The 13,947-nt window shown below is 40.3% G+C and overlaps 1 protein-coding gene across 2 annotated transcripts in view; it reads left to right on the top strand.

Moving 5' to 3' along the window:
* Nucleotides 1-13,059: 13,059 nt before the first annotated feature.
* Nucleotides 13,060-13,947, top strand: part of LOC121375556 (regulating synaptic membrane exocytosis protein 1-like) — a 111,724-nt gene continuing 110,836 nt past the window's right edge. For both annotated transcript variants that reach the window (XM_041503060.1, XM_041503059.1), the window contains exon 1: nucleotides 13,060-13,188. The gene's annotated coding sequence lies outside the window, so the exon portion shown is untranslated. The remainder of the gene's footprint in view (nucleotides 13,189-13,947) is intronic.

Genomic DNA, 13,947 nt, shown 5'->3' with positions numbered 1-13,947 from the left:
CATTCTCCAAGGTTCATCAATTTTACGAGAACAAGGCAATGTTGAAATGTATGAACAGGTACATGGCCGGACAAAAATAGCATGTGTCATCTCTCAACTGCTCATTTATAACACATTCAGTGGTACACACCATGCCACTAAGACGAGTACCATACGACACACGAAAGATCGTGAAACACCATTCCCACTATACCAAGGCCTAAAGATGCATGGAGATGGACGACACAAGAAACAGCTCGAAAATGCCCATGATTTTGGACTAGCAGTGTCCTATGACCGTGTTATGGAGGTGAAACGAGCTATTGCACAAGCAGTGTGCAAGCGCCATGCTGAGGATGGAGTTATTGTGCCAACCAATCTTGTCACCTATGATATGGACAACTTGGACAGTGACAATAAGGGGAATGTTTCACAGGGTGAGTTTCAATGCACTGCGTTGAGTACAACTAACCACCTCTCAGCAGATAACCATGGAGTACTACGAGATCCGATACAGCTGGATTTCTCTGATACATCTGTGCCTCACCTACCTGACTCATATACAATCATACACCCAGTTCCACTAAACAACACGGCCTTGTTCGGACCTGCAGCCATCAACAATCAGCTTCGGCCCTCTCACAGTCTGGTACAAACAGCAAAGATCAAAGACGAATCCTGGATGGCACATGTCGCTACAGTCTAGCAGCAGGACACACTTCCAGAAGATGAAATCATCACATCGTCAGGGTACAACTCTCCTCAAATGAATGATGACTCTCTAAAGCCAAAAGCAGTTATTGGAGTTCTCACGCTCTTTCCTGAAAAAGCGGCCTCGCCTGCAATGATAAACCATGCAATGCGACTCACTATGTGAGGCACAGAGTTTCTGAATCCTGGGCAGGTTGGTGTCCTTGGAGCTGATCAACCAATATATGCTATAGCAAAGCAACTACAGTGGGCATTTCCAGATATTATAGGAGAAGATAAGTTGGTTCTATTGATGGGAGCTTTGCATATTGAAGACAAAGTTCATCTAATGATCGGAAAGTTGCTACGTGATTCAGGGTGGACTACAGTACTTTCTCAGGCACAGGTTCTAACATCTGGTCTGGCACAGTCAGCACTCAATGAGCATCATATCAAGCGCACACGGTATGCACATCAAGTGTCCCTGATGTCTCTTTTCATCCTAAAACAGAAGGCATACACTGCTTACTGTTCTAATATCCAGGGGCCACCTGAGCCACAGGGGATATGGCATCGAGTGTCCAGAACTGAAAATCCACAGTTCGAGTACTGGTCTACAATCATGGATCTTGAACTTTTGATGTGTCGATTTATCCAGTCTCTACGTGAAGGAGATTTCAATGTCTATGTCCAAGTTTGTGATGAGCTCTGTCCATGGTTTCATGTGATGGATCACGCAAATTATGCACGATGGTTGTCAGTGCATGTGCGGGATATGGTCCAGCTGCCAGATAAACACCCTGATGTATATGCTGAATTTCTCAGAGGAAACTTCGTCGTTCAAAAATCACAACACAAGTTCAGTCTCATTGGAAAGGATCAATCTCACGAACAGTCCAATAAGAGTATGCAGGCACACGGCGGGGCAGCTGGGCTATATGAGAATCCTGAAGCACTCACACTTTTCATGCTGGCAGGTCCTGACTGCTCGCGGTGTTGAAGAGTTTGAAGCCATCCTAGACACCACATCTTCGAACACTGCTCATCATAAAGAAGTACACAGTTTGCAGGTTAAGTTTAGAAAGGATGTTCTGGCATTTGTTGAGACGGTAGAGCAGTGGGGCAATCCATTCACTGCAAGTCAGGAACTTGTTGCTCTTGACACACTAGAAGTTATGGAACAAGAAGTTGTCAGATCCCTCTGTCGGGTCCATGAAGTTGGCGAGGACATTCATAAGCAATATGTTTCACAAACACTTGACAAAAGAACAGTGCCAGTGTCAAACACTCTCCGACGGAATAACATTCTGACATTTGCCAATCGTCCTGATCTCACTAAGAAAGGAAACAAAACCAGCAATGTACAGAAGAGAAATATGACTTTGATGACACAACTCTTCTTGTCACTACAATCTCGTCCAGATGCAGACATGGCAGAGTTCTTTCACTTTGAAAATCAACGAGAACCACCAAGTTTGGCAGATCATGGATCTCTACGGTCAGGCTGCAAATCTGACATTGTGGAGTGCATCAAAGCACCAACCGGATAACACGTCGGAGCGAAAACAGCCACAGTTGTTGTGCTGGATATGGCAGCCGTTGTGCATATGGTGCGTCCTACATCAGCAAAAACCTTTGCTGAGTATACTACGAAACACATGATACCATTCTTGAAGTCTCAGATAACCCCAAACCTTGAACGTTTAGATGCTGTATGGGACAACTACCCAGATGTCAGCCTGAAGTCTGTAACACATCAGCGACGTGGCATGGGTGCACGTACAAGGATTGGGGATGGCCGCGCGTGCATACCAAAGCATGACTGGAACAATGGATTCCTCAAAAATGAGGATAACAAAAAAGAGTTATTCCCTTTCCTCAGTGAAGAGATTGTCAAGAATGATCTTGGTGAAAAACTCCTTCTCAGTACCAAATACGAGAGCGTTCTCTGTAATAGGCCATATGATGTATCCGGTCTGCAACCCTGTAACCACAGCGAGGCAGACACAAGGATATTTCTGAATCTGAAGCATGCTGTTGCATATGGACACCAAAGAGCCTGTATTCGTACAGTTGATAGTGATGTGGTTGTCCTTGCGATACACTTCTTCTCCACACTTGGTCTCTCGGAGCTGTGGGTGAACTTCGGTACTGGGGAAAAAATCCATGATATTCCCATCCATGACATCTCCTCCAGTCTTGGGCCTACTAAGTCTCTGGCATTGCCACTTTTCCACGCGATTACAGGATGTGACACGGCATCTCAATTCCTTGGATGTGGTAAAAAGACTGCCTGGGCATCTTGGCACAACACACCAGGTCTTACTGAAACACTTGTGGTACTGACCACTGACCCAAACATCTTCAGCCTAGAGTCTCAGCATATGGAGAACCTGGAACGATTTGTCGTTGTCATGTACAGCAAGACATGTGGATTGGCCAAAGTGAATGAAGCGAGGCATCATCTTTTTACAAGTGGCAAAAGGACTCTGGAGAATATACCACCCACACAGGCTGCTTTGTTTGAGCATATCAAGAGGGCATTGTTGCAGGCAGGGTTTTACTGGAATCAGGCAACGTCAGTTCAGCAGGAAACTCCAGACTTCAGTGAATGGGGGTGGTACAAGGATGACCGCGATGTCTGGATGCCACATTGGACAACTCTTGAAGATGCTAGTAAAGCCTGCTCCACCCTTTTGCATTGTGGTTGTGAAAAATCATGTACTGGTAACTGTAAATGCAGTAAAGCTGGAGTCCACTGCACATCTCTTTGTAAATGTGAAGGTGGGTGTGTGAACAATAATGAATAATTTGGCATAAATTGAAAGCTTCAGTAGCTAAACTGGCCATATGACTTTTTATATCTCAAAACAGAGTTCATATTTGGATTCCTTGTGGTCGAAAACCTATACAAACAGTCATTATTTATGGTCCTGTGACTTATAGCTTTCAAGTTATGACCAAATCAAGTAACGAACGGCGGCCATTTTGGATTTCGCCAATATGGCTGCCACAACGAGCGCCGGCCTTGGCGCCCTCAAAAAATGAATTTAGCATGTCTTGATCTACATCTGTGCCAAATTTCATGCTTGTAGACAAATCTGCACAATATCCCCCCTATAGCTCCCCAAGGGCCTGGACTATTAGGTGTTCGGGAGGCCGAGCGCTCGCAGCACTGGTACCGTCACTGGTACCATTCACCTAACGTTAAACTAGTGTAGCGTGCGGTCGTGATCACTGGCCAACCCGAAACTGCCTCAATGTGTTAAGCTCATTCACCTAACGTTATTCTAGTTATTTCTGATTTACGTACATATACCGTTTACTGACACGTTTTTCTCCTTTCTGTAAAAGTTAGTTTTGTTTAACGACACCACTAGAGCACATTGATTTATTAATAAATCTGCTATTGGATGTCAAACATTTGGTCATTCTGACATACAGTATTAGAAAAGAAACCAGCTACATTTTTGTATTAGTAGCAAGGGATCTTTTATATGCACCGCCCTACAGACAGGATAGCACATATCACATCCTTTGATATACCAGTCGTGATGCAATGGCTGGAACGAGAAATAGCCCAAAGGGGCTCACCGACGGAGATCAATCCCAGATCGATCACGCTTTATCAATGGGCTGATCCTCCCACCCATCCACCCCAACCCCCCTTAGTGTGAAGATGCGTGTGTAAATCAGTAAAATTAGGTGTAGACATGTCTGTGTAGTTGTTTTGAGTGCAAGGGCGGTCCCCGTTTACATCCGTTTACATCCTCTAGTGTTCTAAATTAAAGGGTGACTTCGTCTGGTGAATGACATAACCTTCAGTTTCCCGTGGTCAACGAAGAGGCGCCTCTGGACTTCAGGATCATCCGAATACGTTTTCGCTCTGCCAGACTCACCAGACGCAAACTTTCCTTTCCTCTGCCAGTTACCAGCGGACATGGATCACTCTGCTAGTGATCCAACCGCTGGATCTTAATCTCAGGGAGCACCGAGACTGGAGGGCACGACGGTTGGGTTGACTGGGGGGGGGGGGAGAGGTGGTATGCCACCGGAAGTAGGTTAGGGCTATAGGGCGTTGGCATTTCGGCCGTAGGGGGAGCTAGGAATGTCCGGGGGACTGCCTCCTCCCCCCTCGGGACCCTCTCCTGTTTCGGCCACACTGAAGTTCCCGATACGATGGGTGCCCCTTATAACACTCTGTCCCCCCATTAAATAAACTTCCTGTGGCCTTGGCCCAACCTCCTGGGAAATTAACCTCCATCAAAATTTTAGGGCTAATTTAGAAAGAAAAAATTATGGTATAATTTTATATTTAGAAACGCCCGATCAAAAAATGGCGATCAAAATTTATAATAAAAATTCAATTTATTTTATTTATTAATTTTTATTAGAAATGGCGCATCAAAAATATAGTTGTAAAGTCCCCATACCCCCATTGGCTTAATTTCAAAATTGACCTAAGTAATTTCTGCCCCGGATTGGGCCCCTGACTCCCAGAGGTCGAACCCGAGCATGTTAAAAACATTACGTACGTGCGAGGGCGGTAACAGGTGCGTGTGTAGGAATTTTAAGAAGGGGTTCTAGACTGTGGCGACCGAAGTTTATAGGGGGATCGAGTCATACAACCCCGGAAAATATATTGAGAAAACAAATTCTTGAACAGGGAGGGCTTTCGTCCCCGAACACCACCACCCCCACCCCCACCCCTACCCCCTGCACACACGCCTGCCTTGTATGTAAGCGTGCGTGTTTGTATGTGTAGGTGTGTAGGTGAGGTTTATTAGTAACGATTTTTCGTTCCAGCCAGTGCTCCACAACTGGTGAAACACATGCCGTGGTATGTACTATCCTGTCTGTGGGATGGTGCATATAAAGGATCCCTTGCTGCTAATCGAAAAGAGTAACCCATGAAGTGGCGACAGCGGGTTCCTCTCTCAATATCTGTGTGGTCCTTATAACAACCGAATAACAGCAACACCAAAGGGGTATCTCTACCGATATCTGTTAAATGAATTTTAATTACAAATGTACCTTCTACAACCCATATACAATCAGTATTTAAAGGAAATAGTAAAACGTAGAATATCTGCTCATAAACTAAATATAGAATCCGGCCGATATAGAGGTATTGATAGACAACAAAGAGTATGTACATTTTGCAGTAATAATGAGACAGAAGATGAGTATCATTTTATTATTCAGTGTCCAATATGCAGTGTTTTAAGAAAACAGTTAATAAAAGTTTACTATTATAGACATCATAGTGTTTTTAAACTTATTCAGCTTCTATCCACAGAAAATAACAAAGAACTCAATAAGCTTGGAAATGTTTTATTAAGAGCAAATAAAATCAGGGATCAACTATTGCAATAATATTATAAACTAACACTTGTCGGTTAGTCTGTCTCAATCGGTTCTTATGTAAATGTATCTTAAATGTATAGGTATATTTATTTTGTGTACTTACATAACGTGTTACATAATAATAAAAAAAAAAAAAATTTATACCCACATAACGTGCTATATAGGGTTTTTTCTCATTATTAATTTTTATTATTATTTTATTATATTTTAGTTTAGTTTAGTTTATTGTTTGTTTATTTATTTATTTATTTATTTATTTATTATGATTTTATTATTGTTAGTTTTTAAAATTTAATTTTACCTTTTTTTTTAAAGATTTATGTTGTATGTGTGTCTTTAGTTTCCTTACGCACGTGATCTGTTTATATTTCATATATTCCATATTACTACCCACGTAATTATTTATCATGCATATATGTAGGGTTTATTTCGTTTATTTTAGATATGTATTGATTTTTCATTCATGATTGTGTTTTAGATAGTACTATAGAGCTCCCATCATTATTAGATATTGTAAATATGTATTTATTATATTTTGTTGTTTTTATTATAAAGCTTATAAGTGTATAACTTAAAACAATAAAGAACTTGAACTTGAACAGGTATTATTTATCAAAGATTACTTGAGGCAATTATTGACATAAGGAATATAATTTTCTTACATAACCAGCAAATAATGAACACGAGTTAATTAATAAATGTATGTGTCTACGTCGAATAAGCCATCTTAAAACGTATCTTTTGGAGGCGGAGTGTGGTGGGAGACATGCATTAACATGCACTTGTATAAAAACACAGGGCGGGTTGTAGCCCAGTGGTAAAACGCTCGCCTGATGCGCGATCGATCTGGGATTGATTCCCGTCGGTGTGTCTATTGGGCTATTTCTCGTTCCAGCCAGTGCACCATGACTGGTATATCAAAGGTCGTTGTATGTGTCATCCTTTCAGTTGGATGGTGCATATAAAAGATCCCTTGCTATATGAAAAAATGTAGCGAGTTTACTACATAAAAATTACCAAATACCTGATATCCAATAGCCGATGTGCTCTAGTCGTGTCGTTAAGCAAAACAAGCTTTAACTTTAAACTTTGTATAAAAAGACATTATAATTACGTTACGTTACGTTACGTTACATTATTTTACGTTACTTTAGCGAAGGCCATACAGAAGTGACTGAGTGAGCGTGATTGGGTATGTGCGTTCGTGCGTGAGTGTGTGAGTGAATAATTGAATTAATGTTTTACGTCAACCTAGTTCAAACTAAAAAAGTCAAAAGGTAATGTTATATGAGACAACGAAGAATGAATAAGTTTAATAGTATTAATATAAAATAAGATATTAATCAGCGAACATGCGAGTAGCTAATCGGATGTTTGATGTTTAAAGTAAAACAGCGCACAATGGGGCAGTTAAAACCCCAGGGCACTTCTGTAGAAAGAAACAATACGTGCGTGGTGAAAAGTCAATTACAACCACAACGGAGTTCACGATTACATTTTCTTACTTCTCAGTTCAGCTGATCTCATTTGTAGAAATTAATTGAGAATATTAAATGTTCCTTTGGTTTCCAGTGTGACTGTGTTTTTCTTCAGACGCGTCTCATTGCCTTGTTAACGAGATCATATGGACTCCATTGACTCAGATGGTTATTTGGGTACATACTTTTCTTGTTTCACATAAAATCTATTTTGATCTGCTACAAACATCATGACGCAAGAACGCGCTGTACTTGTCAACCGGCCTGGTGTCGTCTTGGTTAAGCCATCGGACAAAAGGCTGGTAGGTACAGGGTTCGCAGCTGAACTGAACTGAACTGAACTGAACTTTATTTACACTCAGCCTGAGTCAGGCCGTAGTCTACGGCATATGAGGATATATATACATACAGCAGTCAATATAATTGTAATAAGATGGTGGGTGTACATAAATGTACATAAATACAATAAATACATATTAATAAACACAAAAAATACACAGAATATCAGCCAGAGGATTTGAAAGTATTCATAATTAGATTACAAAATATAAAAAGTTTTCTAAGAACACCAGCTTTCTTAAGAGTTGAATAATTTATAAAATTGATATATATTTGGTTTAGACTGACAGAAAGATGGTAAGTAACGCTTTCTTTCATTCTTGAAAAACAAACATGTAAATATATAATGAAACTCATCTCCGATATCGTAATTATTACACAATGGACGTAGTCACATTTGCCAGTGATCATTGTCACCATTTTAGTAGAAGTTGATTAATAAAACTATCATTAATCGGGAGTTGCCTCGGGTCAATATAGTTGTCCTCTGGCCTATAGCAAGGCCAATAAAAAAGCAACTATTTAATACAGTAATAGTGTGAAGGCTCATATAGACTGGGTTCGGCGCGTGCGTGCGTTCCGACTGTTGCGTCTAATGCGTCTGCGGCTTGCGTTTTGGGCATATACACTACATACAATTTTCATTTTCATTTTAACTTGTTTTCGTGCTTATATCCAATTAAGGTTCAAGAACGATGTCCTGGACACACACCTCAGCTATTTGAGCTGTCTGTCCAGGACAGTGGGTTAGTGGTTAATGAGAGAGAAGAGGGTGTAGTGGTTTTACACCTATCCACTGAGTCGTTAAAACTCGCTCTGGGTGGGAGCCGGTACCGGACTGCGAACCCAGTACCTACCAGCCATATGTCCGATGGCTTAACCTCGACACTATTTCATTGCGTTTGGCCGCATGCCTTTTGCAGAAGCAAGTATCGCACACATTCAGTCTAGACGCTTTCACTGAAACAAATGTATTTCGATTGTTTTTATCTAGACCGCATGCACGCGCCGCCTCCAGTCTATATCAGCCTTTACCCAGGTGTTCAAAGTATCGTGGTTCGTATCAAAATGATACCTTACACTGGAAAGTGACGTGTCCTACAGCAGGTATTCATGACGTCACATGCTATAAGCTGATGTGATCTTGTCAGTTTTCATTTATAATAATGTCACTAGACCACATTGTTAAAACACGAAGGTATTAAATAGCATACTAAGCTTGCTACCACGTTGTCTCAAATGTATGTCCCTGGTGAAAATGTGTATTAAAATGTAATTAGGTCGATATATATTTTGTTTAGTCGTGACATTATTGTATTGGCGTGACTGCGAAAATAGCTAAATATTTCTATTAATATAATATATCAGGTTACTACGTTTTCATATCGTGGTTGGTGAGGTTTAGATATATAGAATATCAGGTTACTACGTTTGGATATCGTGGTTGATGAGGTTTAGATAACGGTGTAACAGGCGATCTCCAACGAGGCTCTAATTTGGAACTATATTAACAATTAAAATAATATATAAAGAAAGATTTTAAACCTTCTTATGTTTAACGACAGCACTAGAGAACATTGATTAAATAATTAAACTGGGGGTCAAACACTTGATAATTCTGACATTGTCTTCAGAGGAAACTCGTTACATTTTTTTCCATTAGCAACACTAGAACCTTTACATCCACTTTCTCACAGACAGGACACCACATACCACAAGTTTTGATATACCAGTCGTGATGCACTGGTTGGGATATGGGGGAAAAAACGTGTCTACCGAGTTAAAGAAGACAAATTATATATTGGTTTTCATTTTCATCATTGCATGGAAATGAAAAACCTGTAAAGTTTTAAGAATTGAAGTTTGTTTTGTTTAACGACACCTCTAGAGCATATTGCTTAATTAAACATCGGCTATATTGGATGTCAAACATTTGGTAATTTTGACATATAGTCTTAGAGAGGAAACACGTTTAACCCGCTACATTTTTCCATTAGTAGCAAAGGATATTTTATATGCACCATCCCACAGACAGGATAGCACATTCACGGCCTTTGATATGCCAGTCGTGGTGCATTGGCTGAAACGAGATATATCCCAATGGGCCCACCAACGGGGATCGATTACAGACCAACCACGCATCAAGCGAGAGCTTTACTACTGAGCTACGTCTCGCCCCTTTGAAGTTTTGTTTCACAAATCGAGATTGATGGATGTGGTTTAAAAGCCTGCAGGTGGAGTGTGTATCAAACCTGGAACTGAAACTCTGTGTAATTGGAAATCTGTATACTCATCTTAACCGATAAAATCTAAAACGTTTATTTCAAGTGCCCTGTTTACTGAATGCTACTGTGTGCCTCAGTTGGTTTGTATTCTAATAAGTGGGCGACAGGATAAACTTAATAAATAATATTCCCAATAGTTGACACGGCTTATAGTGACCAACATTAGAAACGCAAGCAGAAATATTTTCCAGTATAGGGTGTCTGTTTGGAATATATTGGAGTATAGCAAACTATTACTGCATTGCTTACACCCATGAAACATGCTAAAATATAGCACAATACTAGTGTTCATGAGTTGTGTGGGTTGGTGGGGGTTTTATTATTATTATTTGTTTGGTGTTTCTGGAAATAAAATAAAGAAAAGTATTACTGAATTGTGGTTCATCGAAGAAATATGTTGAAAACAGTAGACTATTACTACGATGTATTTTAGCTAAGAAATATATTGAAATATAGCAAAATGGTCATGCCTGTATTGTATTTCAAAATAGTTCAATATATCAGAATATTATTCAATTCATAATTATGTTGAAATAGAACGTACTATTACTGATTTGAGTTTTACCTAGAAATAACAACAGTTGAACAGTTGCAATGTAAGGCGTTCGGTATGTGTAGACATAACGGTGGAGGTTTGCCTCTGAAATACATGAGGAAAATCATTGATCACCGTTATACAAGACAATAACCAGTTCTTCGTTTACTGAAAGTAACTTTGTGTAATATCAAGTGTTTATTGAGTCACTTTGTGTAAACTTGAATGACAAAACCGTATTCCGTGATTAAAATCGTAGCTCAGCACAAGGCAGAGTTGGAAAGATGTTTTAGGCAAAGTCGAGATTACTTCCATGATCGACTATCAGGTGCTCGTCTTCAGGAGGTTCCCTACTCCCATAGGAGTTCTGTATCAGGATGTTTCATGGTTCCTGCAACACCTGTAGGAGGACTTCCACTCCCAATACTAGCCTAGAAACCCAAACTTGCATAGAATAGAAGGAATAATTGGATGTTTAACGACACCCCAGCACCAGTATCTATTATATCCTGGTGCTACGTGCTATGTGTATGGCGATACATTAAAGAGATGTCACTAGACCAAGCAGAATGTCGCATTAAACTGTCTGGCCGTCAGAGATAGTGGTCTTTGTTGTATGAACAAGTCTATGATGTATTTTGCTACCAAACCAAACTAAAACATACCAACAATTTTCAGGTTACATTTCGGGTTGAGACATGTCTGTCCTAGACACGGGTTCTGGCAGATGGTCCAGGATAGAAATGCGTCATCTATTATATAATTTATGATTGATGCATAGTAGTGAATTAGATAGCTTGAATATTGTTAGATAGTCATGTCTCGGATTCAAAATTAAACCAGTAATTAGTGTAAACGTAGTCTCATGACCATTGGTTACCCTCATACCTTTCTTTAGTAGTTAGATGGCTCGATCCCTATATGAGCTAGTGAAGTATGGTTGCCGATATTTTCTTTGGTGGATGCAACTCTTCGGTGTTGTCGAGTTGTTGCCCAGTGTGTTGAAAGCGTTCGGCTACAGATTGCTGAACTGCTTGCTATGTTATCAAACCACAATCCAGTAACTCTAATGGTTGTTTGTCTACTTTGGCTCGATATGGTTGATGCTGTAGTAATTGCTGTAAGAATATAATACTTTGTATGTTTGTAAATTAATGCTTGACAGTTAGTTTTATCTGTCGGTATGTTCGCACAACACTAGTAGTCATGTTTGTTTACCGTGTGTGTGTGTTTTTGTGTGTGTGTGGGGGGTGTGTGTGTGTGAGTTTTTTTGGGGGGAGGGGGGTGTTGGTTAAAAGCGTTGGCAAAGTGACACTATTATTTTCTATATGACCAAGAAATGATTGGTTACCTTATGTTGTCAAAGCATCATTCACCAACTCTTACGGTCAAATCCTGCAATAGCTGACGATGTCGACATGGTTAAAGCTGTACCAATCAGTGTTAGAATATAAAGCAACTTATAGTTCTGCAAATCAATGCTTCACACATAATACGCCGATGATTGTGATTCGTAGGATGAGTCACGATATTGTCAAACATCTTTTGGACTCTCGTGTTCAGATAAAAGATGTTCAAACAGTTAATAACTCTATCCTTCACATGTTATTTCAAATGTTAAAGTGGTAAAGCGCTCGCTCGATGCGCAGTCGGTCTATGATCGATCCCCGTCGGTGGCCCATTGGGCTATTTCTCGTTCCAGCCAGTGCACCACGACTGGCATAACAAAGGCCATGGTATGTACTACCCGGTCTGTGATGTTGTATATCGAAAAATAGTAGCCCATGAAGTGGTGACAGCGGGTTTCCTCTCTCAATATTTGTGTGGTCCTTAACCATATGTCTGACGCCACATAATCGTAAATAAGATGTGTAGAGTGCGCCATTAAATAAAACATTTCCTTCCTTCCTTCAAATGTTAAATGTGACATGTCCAAACATTCTCTAGCATTCAGCCAGTATTAGCTCCTAGACATCGGCTATCTGTAAGTACATTACGTGATGCATTCCCAGTGTTGCCTGCAATATTAAATAAGCCGCAGTCCACGTTAGGGATACGGCAACAGTAATTGGACTTCAGTAAATGATAATAGTTTATTGTGCGAGTTATTGAGATGGCCTTTGTTGAATGGGCAGTAATGAGTTATTTTGCCCATATTAATTTTTATCGCAGTGCCGATCTCTCTTCTTCCAGGCACGGTCTAATAATTCCTGTTAATAAAGCAGCGTTAAGCCCCACAGATTGTTATGTCGTCTGCAGAGCACGAGCAACAGATGGCGGCAATGTATGCGCGCGCAGATCGATGTCTTCTGGTTAACGGCGAGACGATGTGACCGCTTCCACACACTGAGTCACAGAGTTGTTCTGATGACGGTCTTTTCAACAGGTGCTGAAATTACTTCATTTCACATGTACGGATTCCACTGATGGAATCACTTCCAAGAGGAAATACCACACGGCTCAGAGGGAACAAAATTTCAAAAATTCTCCTATGTAACGAATCTTGACTTAAACGGTAAGTCTTACTATTCCACTACGTTATGCTTCTAATATTTGTTTTTCTTTCTAAAAGATGGTAATTGTTTTTCGGCTATATCTCTGTAGTTGTGTGAGAAATCTGATTTAAGGAATCGTCGAGGGATTAATTAGTATCATCTCGCAGCCTGCAGCACATGCTACGATTATAATTAATCCCTGGATATCCGATGGACATATTCGCAGAGTATTTCTGTGAGTTCAAAACGAGTTACGCACTAGGAGCCAGTTGTATATATACAAAATATCGTAACTTTATGTTTACAGTTAGTAGTCAAATGTTTACATGCATTTGGTATCTACTAATCTAAAACACGCAGAAAAGTACGTCAGTATGGAAGGTGTGTTATAAGGAAGGAAATGTTTTATTTAACGACGCACTCAACACATTTTATTTACGGTTATATGGCGTCGAACATATGGTTAAGGACTAGCAGCAAGGGATCTTTTATATGCATCATCCCACAGACAGGATAACACATACTACGGCTTTTGATGTACCAGTTGTGGTGCACTGGCTGGAGCGAGAAATAGCCCAATGGGCCCACTAACGGGAATCGATCCCAAATCGACCGCGCATCAAGCGAGCGCTATACCACTGGGCTACGTCTCGCCTCCAGGAAGGTGTGTTATGGTAAGGACAAAAGAAAGTGATTGATGTATATTTGAACTGTATTGTTTGTATTGAATGCAGTTATAACAATAGTTTAACAGTCGTAAATTTACATTTTATGTGCAA

Source organism: Gigantopelta aegis, chromosome 6 (genome assembly GCF_016097555.1).
Source record: "Gigantopelta aegis isolate Gae_Host chromosome 6, Gae_host_genome, whole genome shotgun sequence".
In the NCBI taxonomy this organism is placed as follows: domain Eukaryota; kingdom Metazoa; phylum Mollusca; class Gastropoda; order Neomphalida; family Peltospiridae; genus Gigantopelta; species Gigantopelta aegis.
The sequence above is the reverse complement of the archived record's forward strand: the minus strand, read 5'-3'. Positions and strand labels throughout refer to the sequence as shown.